The sequence below is a fragment of the Microtus pennsylvanicus genome, chromosome 17 (genome assembly GCF_037038515.1).
Source record: "Microtus pennsylvanicus isolate mMicPen1 chromosome 17, mMicPen1.hap1, whole genome shotgun sequence".
In the NCBI taxonomy this organism is placed as follows: domain Eukaryota; kingdom Metazoa; phylum Chordata; class Mammalia; order Rodentia; family Cricetidae; genus Microtus; species Microtus pennsylvanicus.
In genome coordinates this window covers 13471632-13495717 of record NC_134595.1, presented here as the reverse complement: position 1 = coordinate 13495717, position 24086 = coordinate 13471632, and the positions used below count along the sequence as shown (strand labels likewise).

At 38.6% G+C, this 24086-nt stretch overlaps 1 pseudogene; it reads left to right on the top strand.

Moving 5' to 3' along the window:
• Window positions 1-701: 701 nt before the first annotated feature.
• LOC142836860 (uncharacterized) lies at window positions 702-23814 on the top strand (annotated as a pseudogene).
• Window positions 23815-24086: the final 272 nt, after the last annotated feature.

The following is a 24086-nucleotide window of genomic DNA, read 5'->3' as shown; positions in this document are numbered from 1 at the left end:
TTGGAGCCTTTCCTGGAACTAGCATTTGTAGGTTTCTTTCCTTTTTTCTTTCTCTCTTTAATTTTTTATTTAATTTTTTTTTTTTTACTTTTAGTTTTTAGAGACAGGGTTTCTCTGCACCTTTCTAACCTGTCCTGGAACTAGCTAGCTCTTGTAGATAAATCTATATTTATATCTATCTATCTATCTATCTATCTATCTATCTATCTATCTATCTATCTATCTATCGTCTATCTATTGTCTTTCGAGATAGGGTTTCTCTGTAGCTTTGAAGCTTTCCTGTAACTAGCTCTTGTAGACCAGGCTGGTCTAGAAATCAAAGAAATTCACCTACCTCTGCCCCCACGTGCTGGAATTAGAGGCCTGCACCTCCACTGTCACCACCCTGCTGAGCTGTGTCTTTAAGGTGAGTAGGACTCTGTGGGGGGAGGTGCTCTTGTCACTCAGGCCTCACTAGCCAATCAGGCCCTCCAGGTGACCTGCAAGTCAGACGTTTTGCAATATTCATCCTGAGGCGGCACAGGCAGCAGGGTCTAGGCGGGAGCGGCTTCGGTGGCGGCGGCGGCCTCGGCGGCGGCGGCGGCCAAGGCGGCGGCGGTCTAGGCGGCTGCGGTGGAGTCCTGGACGAGGGCGGCCTCGGTGGCAGCGGCCTCGGCATCGGCGGCGGCCTCAGACATTTTCAAGCTTGACTTGAGGACAAGTCCGCGTCAGTGGTTTTGTGTGCTCTGCTGTGAGTGCAGGAAGCTGAGCAAGGAGCATGGGCAAGTTGGAAAACCATGATGTGGTGAGCTTGGGGCTATTCTCAGACCGGGAGAGGCGGCTAGTTGAGCCTTGGAGACAGTGTGCTGTATCCTCCTCCAGCCACGTGGGAGCCATTGACCAGATGTAGAGTTCATCCTGTTTCTGCCTGGTCCTGCTGGTCCTGCATGCCCCCAGCAGGGTCTGCGCGATTCCGCGTGATTCTGCATGTTCTTTGAAATTTCCGAGTGGCTGTCAGCCTCTGAGTAACTTCACTATCCTTACTGCGCCTGTTAGAGATTTGGGAATGGGACTGTGCTTTGAAATACCATTGCTGCTGACTTCCCTGTGAGATTCGGGCTCCCTTAGTGCTTGTATTGTCGCAATGAAACATAGATTTGCTAAAGTCACGAAGAACTTCTGTTCCAGAAGTTCTGCACCTTGAACATTTACTATTTAGGTTTAGGATCCCTCTGGAGTTAATTCTGTGGAGCTTATAAACAGTATTTCCTGTATAAAGTAACACTCCAATGCTAAACTATTTTAAAGGATCACAACATTAGGAAGACTGAGAACAGCTGGTTTATATTAATATCTCCTGTAGCTCAGGCTTCCCTCACACTATGTAACTGAGAATTGCTTTGAACACCTAATCCTGCTTCTGCTACCCAGTGCTGGAAAGACAATCCTGCAACTCCTTACAAGCTGGAGCTTGACTGGTCTGTGGGAAGGAGAAATACATTAGTGAAAGAGTATCCTCCAACTTCTCCATATTTTATTGTGAATTTATAAGTGAAGTAGGACCTGTGTAAGAATTTAGTTCACTGACCAACTGTAAAGCAAGCATAGTCACAAAAGAAAAGGATGGGCAATAAAGAGATGAAAGCTTTTCTGCTGTGACAGTAGTGGACATTAGCAATGAGTAGTGACACCCCACAGACCATGCCTTCAAGAATCGGTATAAATTCCGATTACAGTGAAAGACCTGGATAACTCCAGGTATCCCCAAAGAAAGCCCTGGATAAATCCTGGTGTCCCCCCCACACCAAGCAGGAAGAAAATAGCCAAAAATCTAACCAGGAAGAGAAGAATCAGGAATCTAGCGTTAGCCAGTTTGGTGACTGTGTTTCAGGAACTAGCTGAAGTTAAAGTTAGGCTGTAATCTTGAGAATAATCTTGAGAAACAGGGAGTTTCCCCCATTGTAGAGTTTTTAGAACTAGCTGATTATGACCTTGGGAGTGGTTTTGGGAGGCAGGGAGTTGCCCCTTTGTGTTCTTCACTGGTGTTTTCGGAATTTTCCGTGACACTCCCTGCCAATTCCAGATAACTGGACTGTGGTTTCTTCCCTTAAAAATCACTTCTCGCGGTCACTTGGGGTTGAACTCTTCCCCTGCTTGGGTTATGAGTCTTGGCCCCAGTGCACTGGTTCTCGTTTCGTCTCATGTCATGGATTAAAGCCTCATGTGATTGCAGCAAGTATGGTCTCTCTTGAGTTTTGGTGGGGGTCCTGTTATCCCGAGACTTGAGTGAGAATCTCCCCTCACCGGGGGTCTTTTATCATTAGTTCAAGCAAACTAGAAGAACTGGATAAAATGGTGTGGTCCTGCCTAACATGACTATACCCTGAGAAAAATGATGTGAGATGTACTTGGTGTGCTCTAATACAGATCCCTAGTCTCTGGAGCACATGACCATGAAGCTTGTTTCAACTTTTTAACCATATTTTTTGATATCATAATTACATTATTTTCACTATCTCTCTCTTGCTTCCAACTGTTTCCATGGAACCTTTATCATGTTCTAATCCATGGCCTCTTTTTGTTTAACAGTTACTGTTTGAATGTGTCCTGTGTTTGGTTGCATGACCTCCCAGCTATGAAGTAAAGGGTTGGCTACTGTTGACGTTGATTGCGTAATGGAATGTGTACACTTAGGACCCTGTGCCTTGGAGGAGGAACAGACAGTGCTCTGGGGGCATGGGGGATTGTACTAAACTACAAATTTCCAAGATTAGTGTCTTGTCTCACCCTAGTGTGGAAGGCCAAACCTGGAGGGTTTTTGCTCTCTGAGACATTTGATTTCTGTTCACACAGTATGGTAACTTCTAGTGTCTTGAAGCCCAGCTGGGTGGTTCTAGCTAATGAAGGACTCTACTTGGCAATCAGGAGCATCAGTAGGAGGTAGCTTACAGGTTCTTTCCAGGATTCTCTTGTTTTGCTGAAGGGAGCTGTAAGGAGGACCACAAAACCAGGCCATGGTGACTGTAGGGGCCACTGTCCCCAGACCAAGAAGAACAGGTTGGCTGAGCTGTCAGAGCTGCTTGGAAAGGAGTGGACCATGAGCGAGACACGGTCTATTAATTAGTCTGGTGACCTGGGTAGTGGCCCTTGGCCTCTGAGCTTGTTGAGTGTGGATTCCCTGGGGCAGGGGGAGGCTCTGCCATACTGGTGTGGGAGACTATGAGCTTATAATCCTGTTGCCTCATGCTATGTAACTGAAAATTCCTTTAAACACCTAATGCTGCCTCTGTCGCCCAGTGCTGGATAGACAGTCCTGCAACTCCTTCAGGACCGGGCCTTGACTGGTGTGTGAGAAGGAAGAATAGACCAGCTAATGAGTGACCTCCAGTATCTCTGTCTTTAAGTACTTCCTTATAAATGAAGAGGGATCTGTGCAAGAATTGAGTATATAGGTCAAGCTTCAAGCTGATAGATTCACAGTGCAGAAAGGGAGAGATAAGTCAGGGGTTGTGAACTTATCTACTTCAACAGTAGTACTTGTTATTACTACTATGTACTAATTACCTAATTAGGAATTAGGTAATCAATTTTAGATGCTCCATAAATGTCCCAGTGGCCAGGACTTTCAAGACTCTGGATAAAGAACTGACCTTCTCATTAAACCAAATTGCTATAGTTACAGTAGTTCAACCAAAATAGATTGAGTAAAATATGGCACTGCCTAACAGGACTGTTATTTTACTGGTTTTAAATATAAAAAACCTGAGACCAAAGGTTTAAGAAATCTTTGATGTGCTCTTATATAAATCCCTAGTTTCTGAAGCACATGGCCATAAAACCTGTTTCAACTTTTTAAAATAATTTTTTGAGATTATATCATATCCACAGCCTCTTTCCTGTCCCCAAGCCTTACAAGGCCCCTTATTATCTTCTAATTTATGGCCATTTTTCTTTAACAACTGTTGAGAATGTGACCTGTGTTTGGCTGCAGCATTTCCCAGGTGAGAGGCGATGGGTTGGCTGCACTGCACATTGAGTGTGTAATGGAATGTGCTTTGGATGAGGGTCAGGGTATGCTCTAGGAAAGTGGGTGAATGTCTACTAAAATACAAACTCTGTGGACTAGGGCCCTGCCTACTGGGCTGGAAGGGCAGAACGGGAAGTGCTGTGCTCTCTGAGTCATTTCATCTCTGCTCACCCATTAAGGGAGCTGATCATAGTCTGAGACCCAGCAGGGAGGCCTTAACCAATGAGGGACTCCGGGAAGCCTTAGCAATCAGGAAGAATAGTGGCAGGTAGCTTGCAGGTTCTCTCCAGGATTCTTCTCTACTTTTGTTGTGATGAGTTGTAAGGAAGACCACACACAAGCTATGCCATAGTGAGTGTAGTGCATTCAGGGGAGGTCTGTTGAGCTGTCATTTCTGCTGAGGTTTGGATGGACCATGAGCCAGGCTGTGGTTCTGTTGCTCTATGTAATGACCTGGTCAGGGCTCCTTGTCCTCTGAGCCTCCCTGTGTATGGATTTCCTGGGAGAGGAAGACTCTGTAGCACTGGCCTGGTAGTCTATAGTGCTTGTAATATCATTGTCCAGTGTACACACAGGGACATGCTTTTGGTGTGCAGTGGGAAGACAGATTTGAAAACTGATAATCTGGCTTCTAGAACTTCTGAATATTGCAGTCTACTTTCAAGTTTGTCTTATAAATATTTGAAATAGTTTAAAAGCTGGTAGAACTAGATGATGTTGAATGTCTTTTAGCAATACGTGATTAAAATGCTTCTAACTTTCTGCTACCACTAGCTGCAGTGGTGTGATTCAGTGATGTTTAGTCCAGGGGACAAAGGGAGTTTCTGAGCTGCAGTGGTTTCTTAGGTGTGTATGGTATTGGGCAGGAAGACAGAGCAGAATCTATACCTTGTGCTATAATCCATTTGACAGGAAGCAGAAATTATTCTATATTGTTTTGAGATTGGGCATCAATGGGGCTGGGTTTTCCTGAAACCACAAGGAGGTCTAAGGGCCTGAAGAACCATAGCAGGAGATTATCACTTTTGCAGAGAGAGCTCTAGAGCATGGGGCCTCTCTGGAAGAAATACCAGTAGCTAGAGTGTCAGAAACAACAGTTTAAGGGTCTCTTTGAAATATTTTGTGAAAATTGTGAAGTCTTTATTTAATTTCTATACACAGAATCATAGGCAGCTGGGTATCATTGGTCAAGATTACACGTTTCCTGACTAGTTTCCTTTGGTCCTTTGGTTAATAGCTGATTGTATTTTCCTGCCTTTTTTCTTGGCTTTTTCTCCATCCTCTTTATTCTTTCCCCAATACCATACACATTCTTGATTGATCAGCTTTGTTGTGGTAATTTTTTTTCCCTGAGACAGGGTTTCTCTGTAGCTTTGGAGCCTGTCCTGGAACTTGCTCTGTAGACCAAGCTGGCTTCTAACTCACAGAGATCCTCCTGTCTATGACTCCTGAGTGCTGGGATTAAAGGTATGTACCACCACCACCCAGAAAGAAGTCATATTAAATTATGTCAATCTGTGCACTATTTTTTCATAATCCCATTGATTAGTATGAGTGCTTGAACATGAATGTAGTTTTGTAATCAGCTTTCTTGTTAAAAATTATTGGGAATTTCCATTGTACTGTATTTATGGTGTAAATTTACCATACATATCATCTTAATTTTGATGCATCATGTTTCTAAGGATCATTTATTTACATGTATTTATTTGTTTATGCTTTTTTTCTATTGTTGTTAATCTGTGAGAGCCTTTTGGTTTATTGGATAAAAATTATTATGAATGTTGGCAGGTGGCTCAACACATATTCATTTTGGAGGTGACCTGAATTCAGATACCTATACTCAAGTTGCGAGGCTCATATACCAGTTCAGATCCAGGGCATCTGAACCCATCTTTTTTCTTACTTGTATACATATGGAAAACATTCTCACTCACGCACATATGCAAAAAATAGCAATAAACTTGTTTTCAAAAGTTCTTGTGATTTATAAAGCAATTAGAGTAAAACAAGTTGCTGTAGGTGTCCACTGATTCTTTAAAAATCTGCTATCTTGATTTTTGTTTTTAAATGTTTCCATTTCCTCACTCTGATTGCAGACTTACATGCAGTCATCAGTCATGGGGAGCAAATGGTGTCTAAGTGATCCTAATAGACTTTTATTACTATAAGATCAGGAAATTTTATCAGTAGTCAAAACTATTTTCTATAAAGTTAAGATATGAGAAGGTTTTAAGTGAATCTTTCCAATTTTGGTGGAACAGCGCTCCTCGCCCAAGCATTTTTCTATTATTGGTAAAAGATAAAGAACTGAAGGGTTGCCGGGTGGTGGTAGCGCAGGTGGATCTCTGGGAGTTCAAGGCCAGCCTGGTCTACAAGAGCTAATTCTGGGACGGGCACCAAAGCTACAGAGTGACCCTGTCTCGAAAAATCAAAAGAACTAAAACCAAACAAAACAAAAAAGAACTGTAGTGTATAAGATGAGTGCTGGTCAGTGATTTCTTACTGTTTGACTTTGGTTAGAATCTTGTAGTTGTTATTTAAAGGAGCATAATATGTCTTTGTGTCTTTGTCAGTGCCCCCCATCCATGTTGTTAATTTTACTCATTGTCGTTTAACTATACTGTTTATTTTCTGGAAAATAAGGTCTCACCAATTTTGTATTCAGATTTCTCATGTTTTGCGCTCCTTGAGTTTTTGTTGGTTTGGGACATTTCTGTGGAGAGACAGTTTTAGTTTTCTCTTCTTTATCTTAGATGTTTGCCTCTTTCCATTTCCTGGAATATCTATCTTCCTGTTATGTGTTTTGGCTACTGAAGTGATCGATATGATTAGTACCTTGCCTTTGGGTCTTTAAAATCCTCTTGTATAGTATTACCTCTTTCCTCTAATTAGCCTCAGCTGTCAGCATAACATAGCTTAGAGTGATCTGAGAAAATACCAATTGAGAGTATGCATAGATCAGAATATCTGACTAAGGTATCTTAGAGATTGTGTTGATTTTGATTGATGTAGGAAGGCTCTTCCACTGAGTTGGTGATATCTCTGACCAAGCAGCCCTGGGATAGATAGGAGAGCTAGCTCTAGAGCACAACACCTTGACAAAGCAAGAGGAAAAGCCAGAAAACAATGATTCCACATGTTTTGCCTTTAGTTATTAGCTTGAGTATCTATCCTAAGCTCTCATAAGGAGGAATTGTAAAATAGGGCTAACAACCAAATAAACATGTTCATTACCTGAGTTGCTTTTGATTGCATAATTTAATAACAGCAACAGAGAAGAAAGGTGGAACAAAAATGGGACTCAAAGGGGATTTTGTTGCTGCAAAGGACCTGGGAATGTTGACTCTCATAAGAATGCTGAAGATATCAGAAAACTGGACAAAGAGCTTAATCAGCTGTTCCTGTATGAACTAGAAGATGTGAATGTTGAGAGTAATGGCAGCTGGTAGAGGTCAAGGTCATAGGATTTTAGTGGGCAGTAGGCTATTTAGGCCATGGAGTTGGCCTAACCTAAACTGTCTTGAGAGACCTATGTCGTAGGTTTTTCAGATTAAAGTTCATGGTTCCTGGGTCACTATATATGTCTGAGTTCCTGACAGACTTTTAAATTTTCTCAGCTAGTGAAGCATTCAGGCTGATTTGTGCTTTTTTGTATAATCCCTTAGTAGTCAAGGAATCATGAATGCTTAACAGGACAATTAAATTTATGCAATAATCCTGTATATGTTATATAGTTTGCAAACTTCATTATATCCTGGTATAAACAGAGGTTTCTGCGCTGGTAGGGAGGAGGCAGAAATCTTTAATAAAGAAAAAAAGAAAGAAATAAAAATAAATAAATAAAAAAAACCCAAAAAATAGAGGTTGCTTGGTCATTTCCTCACTGTCCAGACCTGTAGTAATTATACAGAAATTGTATTAATTTTAAGACTGCACATCCAATAGCTTAGGCTTCTTATCAAGTAAATTTTCCATCTCATATTAACCCATTTTTATTATTTTTTTTAAAATATTTATTTTTTTATTATGTATATAATATTCTGTTTGAAGGCCAGAAGAGGACATCAGACCTCATTACAGATGGTTGTGAGCCACCATGTGGTTGCTGGGAATTGAACGCAGGACCTTTGGAAGAACAGGCAATGCTCTTAACCTCTGAGCCATCTCTCCAGCCCCATCCCATTTTTATTAATCTGTGTATCGCCACATGACTGTCGCCTACCAGTAAGGTTCCATCCAGCATTTGCTTCCTGCAGTGGCTAGGTGGCATCTCCCTGACTCTTCCTTCTTTACTCCTTTATCTCTGCTTGGAATTCACACCTTGTTCTATTCTGTGCTGCCATAGGTTCAAGCTGTGTCTTTATTAACCAACTGGAATAATACATATTCACTGCATACAGAGGGAAATCGCACATCGCTTCCCCTTTTCTGTAAAAAGTAAAAAGGAAGGTTTTAACTTTGATATAGCAAGATTACATGCAAGAAAACAATTATCAAGCAAGAATTATAGTTACAGTATTTAGTCCATTTACATTTGGCAAACTGAGGAAAATACTATGTCATCTATTCTATCTTTGTGAGTCTAAAGTTTTATATCTAATCTAGCTTTTATAATTATAAAACTGTCTTTCTTCAACTCCATCAAATTCTCCAGAAGGACATATATTTCCTAAGTAGTTATAAGCACACCCAAAACTCTAGAATTGACAAAGACATCTTGCTGCCTGGACAGTCACCCAAAGTTCTTCTGTAATATTGGGGCATCCATCTTCAGTCTATAGGCCCATAGTATCTGGCAGACCTTTCAATGAAGCAGAAAATTTCAATGACAGTTACCCCTATATTGCCAGTTTCTCAGTCACCTTTTTTCTGTGTTCTGCAGAATGTCTAGCAGACTCTTTCATGAAGCAGAAACTATCTCACCTTCCTTAGGCAACTTTAGCAGTCATTTTTTTAGGTCCTGCATGTCCAGTCTATACAACATTACCACCAAGTAATCCTGGCAAGAGCAGTTTCTTGCCTAAATGGCTAGCCTTGTCAGATTGAAGGCAAATTTCATAATGAGATTTTCCAATACCCATCAACCTCTCTGAAATAATTGGTGGTACCAGAAGAAGACATGTCTTACTATTATCAAATGGCCTAAGTTTTTAAAACATTTAAAATGCCATATTATATGTCTTTGAAAGATTTGAAGAATACCAATCCATATGAAATATATCTCATTACATCTAGAACACCTAACTAACATTAGTACAATTTTAACTAACGTAAATGACTATCTATTTATTTGTATTTCTTAACTATACATTGCATCTTTAAATGAACTGAATATAATACCATAAACAAGAGCAGAGGTTCATTTAACAAAATTGACCTTAAATTTGTATCAATAGACCAAGGTCTATACAAATACAAAAGATTATCCTTATATCCCATTTAAATGTAAACACACATTTATGAACAATATTTGGGAATTTTGGAGGACTTCTCGCCAAACTGCTTTCTGCTTTTTGTTGGACAAAGTCTTTTGAGGGTTCATGGAGTCCTATCAGGGGATCTTGGTCCATCAAACCACCTTATTCTAGAAGGAATCCACAGGTTCTCATCCTATACAAAAACAAAAGCAGAACCTCTTTTCCAAAGCAACATATTCTTAGACCCAAATTTTGAAGTCAAGATACTTTTAAAGTATATATGTTGGTTTGCCTTAGCAGCCCATACAATGAAACGTCTCTCTGCTCATTCACAGTCAAAAAACTTAAAGAACACACAATAATGCACTTAATCTAGATGCTCTGTGTATTTCACATCTTTGTATGGCTTATTTTTCTATACTCCTTTAATCTATGAAGCTTACATACATTTATACAGTGTGACACATTTACAATTCTTTTTATTTGAATCTGGCCTTGTTTGCATACTTGTAATTATTTTCTGACCAGAAGTACTTTTTTTTTTTTAAAAAAAAAGAATGCTGAACAGGCATGGCTAGGACCAACTCCTCAGCTCTGCCTGCTTGCTCTACTTAGTCCAACATGGCAGAGGTATGTTTACTGCCATCTCTGCAAGCCATTCTTTCTGCCACTGCTCAAGAGACATGGCATTTCTGTGTCTCCATTAAGCAATTTGTAACATGCTGCACACAGATCCCAGGTGCAGTACGTCCCATGAGAGTCAGAGCTATTTGTGCCAGCACAAACCAGGAAGCCCTTCCCCAAAAAAGCTGTGAATTTTTTGTGGCTGAGTCAGGATGACGTCTCTTATAGGAGCTGTGGCACCCTTGTTTGCTGCCAGCTAAGAAAGCCCATCTGGAAAAATATGTGGCTACCAAGAAGTCAGCTTTACTCTGTTCTTTGTGTCTAGATTTTTTTTAACTCTCTCAGATTTTGTGTTGATGTAGTTGCCTCATTTTGGCACCATTTGGTTAATGGGGGCTATTTGTTTCTGGATGCCCAGAAATAATTACACAGAGTCTATTGATTACAACACTGCTTGGCCAATAGCTTTGACTTCTTATTAAGTAACACTTAATCTTAAATTAACTCATTTCTATAAATCTATGTATTGCCATATGGCTGTGGACTACTGGTAAGGTTCTATCTGGCATCTGTCTCCTTAGCAGCTACATGGTGTCTTCCTAACTCTCTTTTCACCTCTCTCTCTGCTCAGAAATCCCACCTTGCTCTATTATGTGCTGCCCTAAGTCCAAAGTAGATTTTTTTTTTTAGATTTTATTTATTTATTATGTATACAGTATTCTCAGTATTCTGTCTGAAGGTATGCCTTCAGGCCAGAAGAGGGCACCAGATCTCATTGCAGATGTTTGTGAGCCACCATGTGGTTGCTGGGAATTGAACTCAGGACCTTTGGAAGAGCACGCAGTGCTCTTAACCACTGAGCCATCTCTCCAGCCCCAAAGTAGATTTTTATATTAACCAATGGCAATAAAACATAGTCACAGCTTACAAACGGGAATCCCACATCTTCCTGGAAGCTATAACTATAGTGGTCATAGAAATTGCCATTATCTTTTTTTTTTTTTTTTTGGTTTTTCGAGACAGGGTTTCTCTGTCGTTTTGGAGCCTATCCTGGAACTAGCTCTTGTAGACCAGGCTGGTCTTGAACTCACAGAGATCCACTTGCCTCTGCCTCCCGAGTGCTGGGATTAAATGCGTGTGCCACCACCGCCCGGCCTATCTTCTGTTTTTGATAAATGAAAAGTCTGATTGTCCTCAATAAACAGTCAAAGCCTTGTCTTGCTGTAGCCTTTCCGCCCAAGTCTGTATTTATTCCTTGTGGCCCCTATGTATCAGGTGATCTTAGCATGATACATAAGCAGAGGTACTTAGAAGACTTCATGAAAAATTTATCTAGAGATCATTTGTGTGAAATCTTTGTCCTAATCTTTCTTATTCTCTCCATTTTTGAGAAAGTGTGTAGGTAGAATTACAAAGGAATAAACTGATTTCCTGTACAAAACATTGCTTCTATTGGATGGTGATTACTGATGACTCATTCAGGTGTATAGTGAAAAAAATGAAGAATAAAGAGATGACAAATATAGCTGCAAGTTTCTCTCCCATCTGCCACCTCCAAAATCACCATTCAGAGGCTTATATTAATTATAAATATTTGGCCAATGACTCAGACTACTAATGGCTCACTCTTACATTTAAATTAACCCATAACCCATAGTTTGTGTATATCTGCTTTGCTACGTGATTCATGACTTAATTACTTCATATTTTTTTCCTCCTGCGGCTCCTGGAGTCTTCTTGAATTCTTTCTCTCTGTATCTGTTTGGATTTCCTAGCTAGCTATATTCTGCCCTGTCATAGGCCAAAACAGGTTAATTCATCAACCAATAAAACAGCACATATTCACAGCTTACATCAGAAAAAGTCTGTTTTTTTAAGAAAAATAATACTAGGTATTTTCAGATGGCAGTCTAGTGGTGAAAAAGGTACAGAGATTATCAAAAATTTTAGCACCATTAAAGGAAAGAGCCTGCCTGTGCATTTGAAGCCTAGGAAGATGCTCGAAGTGTAAGACTGCATCTAACTAAGCCCTTTATTTTTGGAAGAAGTACTCAAAGTAATTCCTTGTCCCAGGAGCATCATCATATAGAACTTGCAGCCAATTTGGTCCAAGCTTGGTAGAGTCTATCAAATCTTGGCAGGATCACCTATATCATACTGATTCAGGAAACATGAAAGATGCAAAACATAAAGATCATGGATTCTTCTTTTGTGATCAGGTCATCACTATTTTGCCCATCTATGTTTGGCAGAGTCAGAGCTGCAGTGAAGAAGAGATTTTGAGGGTTCATTACATGAAGTGGTGGATATGAAACTGGATCACATTTCAGATTTCAAGATGTTGAGATACGCAAGCTATGGGACATGTTCCATGGAGAGCTGCATAGGAGTGTGGAAGTAGCAAGAGTGGGATATATAAGAGGTTGCAGGGTGTTGTGTGATATATTTTTTTCATATTCTGATAAAAAAAAAGCATGTTTGGAGTCAGACAACAGAGCTAGCTATTTACTTACAATGATACTATAGAAGTTGGAGGACTGTGGATAGAAAGGAGACAAGTAATAAGGTTGGGCTGAGAGAGGATCTTGCCTATTTTGGATAGAGAAATGGAACAGAGAGAGTCACTGGTGTCTTCTTCACTGCTTCTCTGATCTTTCAGGTTTTTACCTGTGATATCTGACTCCCAATTTTTATTGATAAAGATTAACTAGTTAATGTTTTTCTGGCCTCCTAAAACATATGCTTAATAAACAGAGAAAGGTAATTAATACCCCTAGATATAGATTGCACAGTAGTTTATTAATTTTAATGTTTTAATGCTAATGAAAAGGAAACAGCAGCTGTGGGGAAAGTGAAAAGTTATAACCTTTCGTTTTTTTTATTTAGACAAAAGGGGAAATGTTGTGAAACATTACATCTATTTATGCTGTGGAATATTTATTTAGTGATGCAATAGTGTGTTACATTCTTTTATGTTGCATTTTTCAACTCTGTGAAGCTGTGTTACTTTGCCTGCCTAAAACACCTGATTGGTCTAATAAAGATCTGAATGTCCAGTAGCTGGGCAGGAGAGGGATAGGTTGGGATGCCAGATTGAGAGAATAAATAAAAGGAGAAAAAGGGAGAAGGATTGAGGACCAAGAAAAGAAAGAGGAGAATGTTTGGGACCAACTTCACAGTTAGCCACAAGTAAGAAGTAAAGAAAGGTATATAGAATAAAGATAAAAGCCCAAAGGCGAAAGGTAGATACAATAATTTAAATTAAGAAAAGCTGACTAGAACCAAGCTAAGACTGGGCATTCATAGGTAAAAATAATTTTCCATGTGATATAATTGGGAGCTGGATGGTGGGCTCCCAAAATAGCCAAAGAGTAAATAAATAAATAAATAAATAAATAAATAAATAAAAAATAAAAAAAAACAGTAACTACAGGATGGATCATCTGTGGGTATATACCCAAGATTGGTACAACAGCATCCTGGGGTAGATCTATTCCCAATTTTCTGAGGAGCTACCATCTTAATTTTCATTGTACTCTATAATTTTGTACAAGTTTTTTCTCAATAGATAACCAGAATGATATAGCTAAAGTATTGCTCAGCTCATGACAGTCTATATTTTAAGAATTTTTCATTGACTTGAAATTATTAGGCCTGTTCCTATCCCAATATACAAGTGGGGAGGCTCAGAACCACCTGCTACTCCAGATTCAGCGGATCTGACATAACACCCTCTGTTGTTATACACATGGAAGACATTCTTTCTCACACATAAACATACACAAAATGTGGGGATAAACTTCTTTTCAAAAGTATTCCGCCTCTTAAAACAATTAGAGCAAAGCAAATTGCTTTAGGTGAATAATACAAATTATATACTGGTTTTTCTATGTTTTTACATTGCATGTGGTTTGAGAAAGTTTTTATTTCCTCACTCTGATGCAGACTTACAGGCAATCTTCAGTCATAAGAAACAAAATGGTTCCTAAGTGATCTTAATCAATATAATTTTCTTTTTATAACAGAATGAAATTCTTTTAGTAATCAAAACTATTGTATAAAATTAAAACATTTGAAAGTTTTATGCAAATTTTCCAGTTTTGGTGGAACAGCTCTCCTCACCCAATCCATTTTCTATTATCAGTCAAGGAGAGAACTAGAGTGCACAGGATGACTACTGGCCAGTGATTTCTTGTTATTTACTTTTTGTTAGTATCTTGTCTTTCTTGTTTAAGGAACCCTGGTATGTATTTGTAGGCCTGTTTTTGTGTCTTGTTTTGCCTATGATACCATATATACTTTTATTTTATGAATTATGATCTAAATTTATTGTTGTTTCTCTAGGAAAATGATAGATCTTCATGATTGTTTTTCAGAAAATATAGTATATTATGAGGTCCCTGAGCATTTCTTAGTTTAGGAAGTTTCTTTGCAGAGACAGTTTTAGTTTTCTCTTCTTGATCTTAGAGGTTCTCTTTTCCCATTTCTTGACCAATCTGTGTTTTTGGAAACACATGTTTGTTATGAAAACTTGGTGTTTGTTATGGTTAATATATTGATTTTGTGGTTAAAAGAATCTTTTTATATATTTTCATCTCTTCCTTCATTAGCTTCAGCTGTCAACATGATTTAGATTACAGTCATGTGAGAGAACATCAGTTGAGGCTTTGCCCAGATCAAAATTGCTACTTACTATTTGGGGAAAATTGTGTTGATTGATGATTAATTTGGGAATGCTCTTCTCTTTCCCTGATGGTGGAGGTCATCACCCACTAAGCAAGTGTGACTGAGTGGGATAAGAAAGATAGCTGGATCTGAGAGAATGACTAAGCAAGAAAGAAAGCCAGTAAACATTTTTATCCTTGTGTCTCTGGCATTTAGTTCCTAACTTGAGTTTCTATCCTAACCTTCCACAGTTGTGGCTTGTGATCTGGAAATATCAGTCAAACAAGCCTGTTTATCACCTCATATGCTTTTATTTAGAGAATTTAATCACAGCAAGAAACAAACATAATTAGGTCAAAATGTGGTACACCCAAAGTGATTTTGTTGCTGGGTAGAATGTGGGAACATTGTATTTTGATTTATTTATTTATTTAGGTCTACAGCAGAAAAAAAATATGAGTGGTGTAGAAAGAAATGAAAAGTCAGTTTTGTGGAGAAAAACAACACTCCCATTTATTCTCTCTGCCTTCCAGCCCTTCTTAATCTTTCCTACCAAGCCATTGACTGTTCATAAGGCCAAACATGCATTTTAGACCAGCCCAGTATCATATCTTTACAGAATTAAACAAATGCAACATAAAAGAATGCATTACATATTTGCATCATTGAAACAATTGTTTCACAACATAAACAAATATAATACATTTTAATAATAATATTCCACAACAGCCAGAGTTTTATTTTGGTAGCCTAGGTTGCAGTTTGGTACCACAATATATAGAGATGCCTAAACTATTAGACATCTTCTATGGAGAGCTAGCTGAATATAGGGAGTAGAAGAAACCAAAGAGAGAGATGTATGAGAAGATGCAGGGATAGGGCCATCTAAGCCCTTTGAAACTGAAGCCCTGTGCATCTGAGACAGAGCTATGAGAATTAATGTTTGTCCTGCTATGCTTCAGTCTTGCCTTGGTTCAATCTTCCCTCACTATGTCTCCATTTCTCTACTTTGGATTGTGAATGGTATTCTGTACCATTGTATGTTGGAAAGATGTACTTTGTTCTCTGATTTCTACAAGATGTTACTTACTGTGGGACAATGGTCTTGTACCTTGTAAAGATTTGTCACATATTGGTTTAATAAAATTCTGACTGGTCAGTAACCAGGCAGGAAGGATAGGTGGGGTGATCAGAACAGGAGAATTCTGGTAAGAGGAAAGGCTCAGTCTGCAGTCATCACCCACATGCAGAGGATACAAGATGAGAATGCCTCACTGATAAAAGGTACCAAACCATGTGGTTAACACAGATAAGAATTATGTACTAATGTAAGATGTAAGAATTAGTTAATAAGAAGCCTGTCCTAATAGGCTAACCAGTTTATAATTAATGTAGACCTTTGTGTGTTTCTTTGGGACTGAATGACTGTGGGACAAGTCACTGTCACATGATCGTCATGAGCATCAGAAGAGACTTTGAACATTTGAACAATGTAGGGGCTATTGTGGACTATGAGTGACTAAATTAATTTTCCTCATAAATAACCAGAAGCCTATAGTGACCCAGGTCAGAATGTAATTTATTGAATGAAAAACCTCCCAGATAGGAAGATGTATTTTAAAATATGCCTCTTTTTGGTAACTTTCATTTGATTGCTTGTGAAACCATTAGTAGGAGGAGCCTTTCTGGATGAAATTTCTCATTGGGGATGTGATATGATATAGTAAGGATAGCTGCTTGTTTGTTCCCAGCTGCTTGCCCCAAAATAATCACACAGAAACTGTATGAATTAAATCTTGCTTGGTCCATTATCTCTAGCTTCTTATTGGCTAACTATTACATTTTAATTTATCCCATTGTTATTAATATGTGTATTGCTAGATGGCTGTTTCTTTCTTTTTACTTTTTTTTTGATATTTGAATTTGAATTTCTTTTTTTAACATTTTTTTATTGACAAAAGGAGAATAAAGAAAAGAAAGAAAAAAAAAACAAATTTTCACCTCCTCCCAGTCTTCTCCCCTTCCTCCCACTCTTCTCCCCCTCCTCCCACCCCTCTCCGCTTCCCCCCACTCCTCTCCCCCTCTCTCACAAGGAATCTAAGTTGCAATTAGCAATCTGCTCACAGACCCCATAGCTGGTCTTCCAGAAAGAGTAAGAGTTTGTGCTGGCAATATGGCCCAGAATGCTGGCATTTCAAAATGGCGCAGCTTTTTTATTATTGATTTTGTTTTGATTTCTACCTCTAAATCAGGAAAACCTCTCTTAAAGAGCCACAGCATGTCATCAGTAAGCAAAGCCCATCTGGGGAAATAAATGCAGCTAAGCTTCATTTTTTTAGTGTCTAGAATTCCTTTCCAAGCTCTCTAAGATCTCTAAGATCCTATAGCTCTGCTACAGGCCAAAAGTATTTCCTTTATTAACCAGTGATAATCACAGCATACAGAGGGGAATCCCACAATATGAGTTTCTATAGCCTCAACCTATTTCCTGTTCTTTGTGCCTATTGTGTTGTGGTTGAAACTAAACAGTCAGTTTTTTTCTTTTGCTGTCATAACTTCCCCACCATTATGAACTCTATCACTAAATCACATAAGATTTGGTAGAATTAACTGCTGTCTAGTGCTAAGGTGGTTTGGTAGCATACTCTTTTCAGTTTTGTTTGTTTATTTTTGAAGACAAGGTTTCTCTATGTATCCCTAGCTATCTTGAAAATAGCTCTCTATATATACCATGATGGCTCCAAACTCAGAGATCCTCTGGCTCTGACTTCCAAGTGCTGCGATTAAAGGTGGGCCAGCATTCCTGGCTTTTTTGTTTTTATATTGTTGTATGATGGTTTTGTTCCTATCAAGCATATGCTGTTGTACTGAGCTTCACCCATGTCTTGAATTTTAAAATTTTACAGAGTGTGTATCATTATGTTTCTCAGGATGGCATGTATTCATGACATTAATACTGCCTGTGCCTTCCTAATCATTGGATTGCAGGTGCATACCCTTTTTCCTGCCTGTGTTTGTTTGTCTTGAATTTTTATTTTAAAAAGAGTGTTTAACCTGTATGCATGGATATGCACCATGTGAGTACCTGGTTCTTATATTGATCAAAACATGGTACTAGAAACCCTGAACTTGGAATAATGGATAGTTATGATCCCCCATGAGCCCACCTATATTCAAGACCAGGAGGACTCTGTACTGTTGAACCATCTTTCCTGCTCTGTGTTGATTATTTGTCATCAGCATATTAATTGCTATTGTTTTCATTTGTCCATTTGTAACTTTTTAAACATACCAGGCCTTTAGTAAAACCTTACTTATGTTGCAGTTTAAATTGGGGCAAGTCATGTTTCTGGTTGATGAATAAAGAGTTGAAGTAAATGCATAACTCTTTGTTGAAACATCAGCAAAAATCTATGAGTTATTTCTATCTTTAATGTTTGTTTTATCATTTTTTATGTGAAACAGGTATTTAATATGTATTTCTAAATTTCCTAGAAGTGATGGCATAGACTAGGCTTATATTCAACTCAGATGCAGATAGAGAAATTCATGCCTCTACCTTCTGAGTGCAAGGATAAGAGGCATGATTCAACGCATCCAGCTTTTTTCACCTTACTTTTCTTTTTTGTAGTTAGGACATAACCATTCATACAATTTCTATTACCTTAACTCTGTACTGTTGATCTGTTTACATATCTTTTATTGTTGGTTAGTAGCCATTTCTCTTGCAATGTGAAACATTCAAAGGGTTCAGATATGACAGAGGTGAACCTCCTATTCAGTTTGCTTCTAAAGTGACTCATTGATTAAATTATGATGTCTATGTCATGGAATAAGTATGGAGAGCACCAGAATTATATGACTATACTGTCAACGAAGTATATATTAAAGGTGTTGTCAAACTCATGCTTTCTGTTGTACACATGTACGGGATATTTTAGAATGCAGTGACCTATGATGACGTGCATATCAACTTCACTTTGGAAGAATGGGCTTTGCTGGATCCTTCCCAGAAGAATCTCTACAAAGATGTGATGGGGGAGATCTACAGGAACCTCGCTAGTATAGGTAAGACTTAATTATCTTTCATGTTTCAAATAAGGAGACAACCATTCATTGGTTAGTGATACTCTTTTGTAATATTATTGAGATAAAAGAATGGGGTAAATAAATCAGGCATGGTCGTAAGGTTTGCTTCAAATGCAAACTAAACTTTTTTACAATTTTTAATATAACATACATTTTTTCTGGCACTATATTTTTAGGATACAGTTGGAAAGATCATAATATTGAAGAACATTGTCAAAGTTCTAGAAGACATGAAAGGTAATTTTCATGTATAACCTGATACAAATGTATCTCGGAAGAATTTGTAATGTATCCTATATGTTATAAAGTAAAGCAACAGTGTAAATAATAAAGTGCCTCAATGATTATTAAATACTTACAAAATCGTATACCTTGATTTCAGATAGATGAACTGCACTTGCAATTCATTCTTTTTTTTTTTTTTTACTAAAAAATTTCCACGTCCTCCCTGTGTCCCTTTTCCCTCCCCCTCCTTTCATTCCCCTCCTCTCACTCCCCTCCTCCCACTCACCTCCCCCTTCCTCTCCAATCCGAAGAGCAGTCAGTGTTCCTTCCCTGTGGGAAGTTCAATGTCCTTCCCCCTCCATTTAGGTCTAGGAAGGTGAGCATCCAAACAGCCTAGGCTCCCACAAAATCAGTACATGCAGTAGGATCAAAACCCAGTGCCATTGTCCTTGGCTTCTCAGCAGCCCTCATTGTCCATCATGTTCGGAGAGTCCGGTTTTATCTCATGCTTTTTCAGTCCCAATCCAGCTGGCCTTGGAGAGCTCCCGTTATATCAGCCCCATCACCTCAGTGGGTAGCTGCACCCTTCGCGGTCCTGACTTCCTTGCTCATGTTCTCCCTCCTTCTGCTCCTCATTTGGACCTTGGGAGCTCAGTCCAGTGCTCTAATGTGGGTCTCTATCTCCATCCATTACCAGATGAAAGTTCTATGGTGATATACAAGATATTCATTAGTATGGCTGTAGGATCAGGCCATTTCAGGCTTTCTTTCCTCAGCTGCCCAAGGACCTAGCTGAGGACTTCTCTCTGGACCCCTAGGAACCCCTCTAGAGTCAAGACTCTTGCCAACCCTAAAATAGCTCCCAGAATGAAGATTTCCTGCTCCCATATTCACCCTTCCTTTATCCCAACCATCCCATTCCCCCAAGCTCTCCCCAACCTCCCCTTCTAACTTTTCTATCCCATCTCCCCTTTCCCCCATCCCACACCACACCCTATTTCCCAAAAAGATGAACATGGGTTGTACTCACTCACAATTAGTTTCTAGCCATAAACAAAGGACATTGAGCCTATAATTCATAATCCTAGAGAAACTACATAAGTAGGTGAAACCAAATGAAAGCATATAGTTATCCTCCTGCCTATTGGAAGTAGACAAGATTACTGGGCAAGTCATTCTTTTAAGAAAGAAGTCAAAGAAACAATGTCTTAACCTATATTACCATTTGATTCAGAGTACAATGAGAGCTATAGTGAAAAACTGCAATCCATTTATTTCATATTATTCATATTATAAAACATATACATGTTGAAAATGTGATAAGTATACCTGCAAAACTCTCTATTACACTAATAGTCCATAGAGAGAGTAGTTTAACCCATATACTTGTTAAGTTTAATGAGGGGGCAGTTAGAGTCGCAAATCAACGGGTAGCTGTTGTGGAGAGACCTTAATCCAGATACCACAAGTCTATGAGGACATAAAGTCAAACTGTGAAGTTAATGTGAAAACCTTATATTTGTTATTCTACCTTGAGTAGGTATATCATATGTTACTCTGGACACAAACCACGTGAGCATAGGGATCTGAAAAGGTATAACATACCTCTCTTTCTCCGAATAGACAGAAGAAATGTAGCCTACACCATGCTGAGTATACTTGTTGAATTTGAGTACAAGTATACAAGTAATTGATTTTCTACTCTTATTGTTAATCTATCGATAAGCTCACATTTCAGAAAAGTACCATGAGTACTAGGACTGTGTAAATACTTCTGTTTGTCCTAGTTCATTAGAAAATATAGTATCACACACAGTATTGAAAACTTTATTAATACAATAAGAGTGGGGAAGCTCTGAGTTTTTTCAGTTCTCTTCAAATACATGATAATTTCCTTAAAGAAAAAAAAAAAGATTTTGTAAATGTGAACCATGTAATAAAGGCTGATATCAGTTATCTTTAAAGATGAAAATCAAGCTTTAATGAAGGGGAAAAACAAGATTGTTAACATGGTGATAAAACCTTAACATATAATTCCTCCTTAAAATAGGACTAAGTTGTAAAATTAATTTATACAGATAAAAAAATTAAACAATGTATTAAATGTAGTAATGCTTTCACATGTACCATTATCATTGTAGGCATGAAAGAAGTCAAAGTAGAGAGAAAACTTCTGCATATACTCAATGTGTTAAAGCCTTTGCATGTGACAGTCATCTTCACAGGCATGAGAAAACACATACTAGATTGAAACCCTATGAAGAAAATGAGTGTGGTAAAGCCTTTTCACATCACAATCATCTTCACATGCATAAAAGAACATACCCTAGAGAGAAACGATATGAATGTAATCAATGTGGTAAAACCTTCGCATATCACAGTCATTGTCAAATGCATAAAAGAACACATACTGGAGAGAAGCCCTATGAATGTAACCACTGTGGTAAAGCTTTTGCACAACACGGTCATCTACAAATTCATGAAAGAATCCATACTGGAGAGAAACCCTATGAATGTAATCAGTGTGGAAAATCCTTTGCTCATCACACTCATCTAAAAATTCATGAAAGAAGCCATACTGGAGAGAAGCCCTATGAATGTAATCAGTGTGGTAAAGCCTTTGCTTATCACAGTAGTCTTCAAACACATAAAAGAAGCCATACTGGAGAGAAACCCTATGAATGCAATCACTGTGGTAAAGCCTTTGCACAACACAGTCATCTACAAGTCCATGAAAGAAGCCATACTGGAGAGAAACCGTATGAATGTAATCAGTGTGGTAAAGCCTTTGCTCGTCACAGTAGTCTCCTAACACATAAAAGAAGCCATACTGGAGAGAAACCCTATAAATGTAATCAGTGTGGTAGAGCCTTTGCATGCCACAGTTATCTACAAGTTCATAAAAGAACCCATACTGGAGAGAAACCCTATGAATGTAATCAGTGTGGTAAAGCCTTTGCAAAACACAGTCGTCTACAAGTTCATGAAAGAAGCCATACTGGAGAGAAACCCTATGAATGTAATCAGTGTGGTAAAGCCTTTGCACGCCGCAGTTATCTACAAAGTCATGAAAGAAGCCATAGTGGAGAGAAGCCCTATGAATGTAATCAGTGTGGTAAAGCCTTTGCACAATACAGTCATCTACAAAGGCATGAAAGAAGCCATACTGGAGAGAAACCCTATGCATGTATTCAGTGTGGTAAAGCCTTTTCACAACACAGTCAACTACAAGTTCATGAAAGAATCCATACTGGAGAGAAACCCTATGAATGTAATCAGTGTGGTAAAGCCTTTGCACGCCACAGTTATCTACAAAGACATGAAAGGAGCCACACTGGAGAGAAACCCTATGAATGTAATCACTGTGGTAAAGCCTTTGCATGCCACAGTTATCTACAAAGTCATGAAATAACCCATACTGGAGAGAAACCCTATGAATGCAATCACTGTGGTAAAGCCTTTGCACATAACAGTCATCTACAAAGACATAAAAGAAGCCATGCTGGAGAGAAACCCTATGAATGTAATCAGTGTGGTAAAGCCTTTGCTCGTCACAGTAATCTCCTAACTCATAAAAGAAGCCATACTGGAGAGAAACCCTATGAATGTAGTCAGTGTGGCAAAGCCTTTGCATGCCACAGTTACCTACAAATTCATGAAAGAACCCATACTGGAGAGAAACCCTATGAATGTAATCAGTGTGGTAGAACCTTTGTACAACAGAGTCATCTACAAGTTCATGAAAGGAGCCATACTGGAGAGAAACCATATGAATGTAATCAGTGCGGTAGAGCCTTTGCACAACACAGTCTTCTTCAAAGGCATCAAAGAAGCCATGCTAGAGAGAATCCCTATGAATGTAATAAGTGTGGTAGAGCCTTTGTACGACAGAGTCATCTACAAGTTCATGAAAGAAGCCATACTGGAGAGAAACTCTATGAATGTAATCACTGTGGTAAAGCCTTTACACGTCACAGTAATCTACGGAGACATAAAAGAAGCCATATTGGAGAGAAACCCTATGAATGTAATCACTGTGGTAAAGCCTTTGCACATAACAGTGATCTACAAGGACTTAAAAGCACCCATACTGGAGAGAAACTTTATGAATGTAATTACTGTGGTAAAGCCTTTGCATGCCACAGATCATCAAAGGCATAAAAGAAGCCATACTGGAGTCAAGCCCTATGAATGTAACCAGAGTGGTAGAGCCTTTGCTCATCACAGTAGTCCCCAAAGACAAAAAAAAAATCCATACTGGAGAGAAACCCTTTGAATGTAATCAGTGTTGTAAAGCCTTTGCATGTCAAGGTAGTCTCCAAAAACATAAAAGCAACCCATACCGTAGAGAAACATTATGACTGTAATTAGTGTGGTAAGGCTTTGTTTATCACAGTCATCTTCAAAGACATGAACTAACACATTCTGGAGAGAAACCCTATGAATGTAATGAGTGTGGTAAAGCCTTTTCACGTCACAGTACTCTAAATGCATGAAAGTTCACACACTGGACATAAACTCTATGAATATAATCAGTGTGGTAAAGCATTTGCATGTATGAATAATCTAAATCATGAGAAAATTCATATTGTGGAGTAATCCTATAAATGTTTTCAGTGTGATCAAATTTTGCACTTTATATGAGAGTAAAACTTTTTGTATGCAACAATCTGTTAAAATCTTTGTATATTACAATAGATATTGAGTAATTGAAAAAGATACTGAGGACTTCTTATTTGGGGAATCGAAAAATAAGTAAAGAGAATGAAGACACAAGTGAGAAGAATGAAGCCGAAGCATAGGATAGAGAGGGAGTTCCAGTGAATACTGTAAGTCGGCCTGCATTTAATTTTCCATATACTTTTATACCCCGATACAACAGGGGGAAGAAGACAAAAGACTGCTTTAACGTGATGCATAGGACAAATAAATCAGTTTCTTGCTTCAGTACTTTGAGCCATCAAGACCATAATTAATAGAAAAATCTTCTGTTATTCAAGAACTGAATCCACCCAGACTAAGTACCCTAAAGGCAGTCATTCCCTAGGTCAACCTCT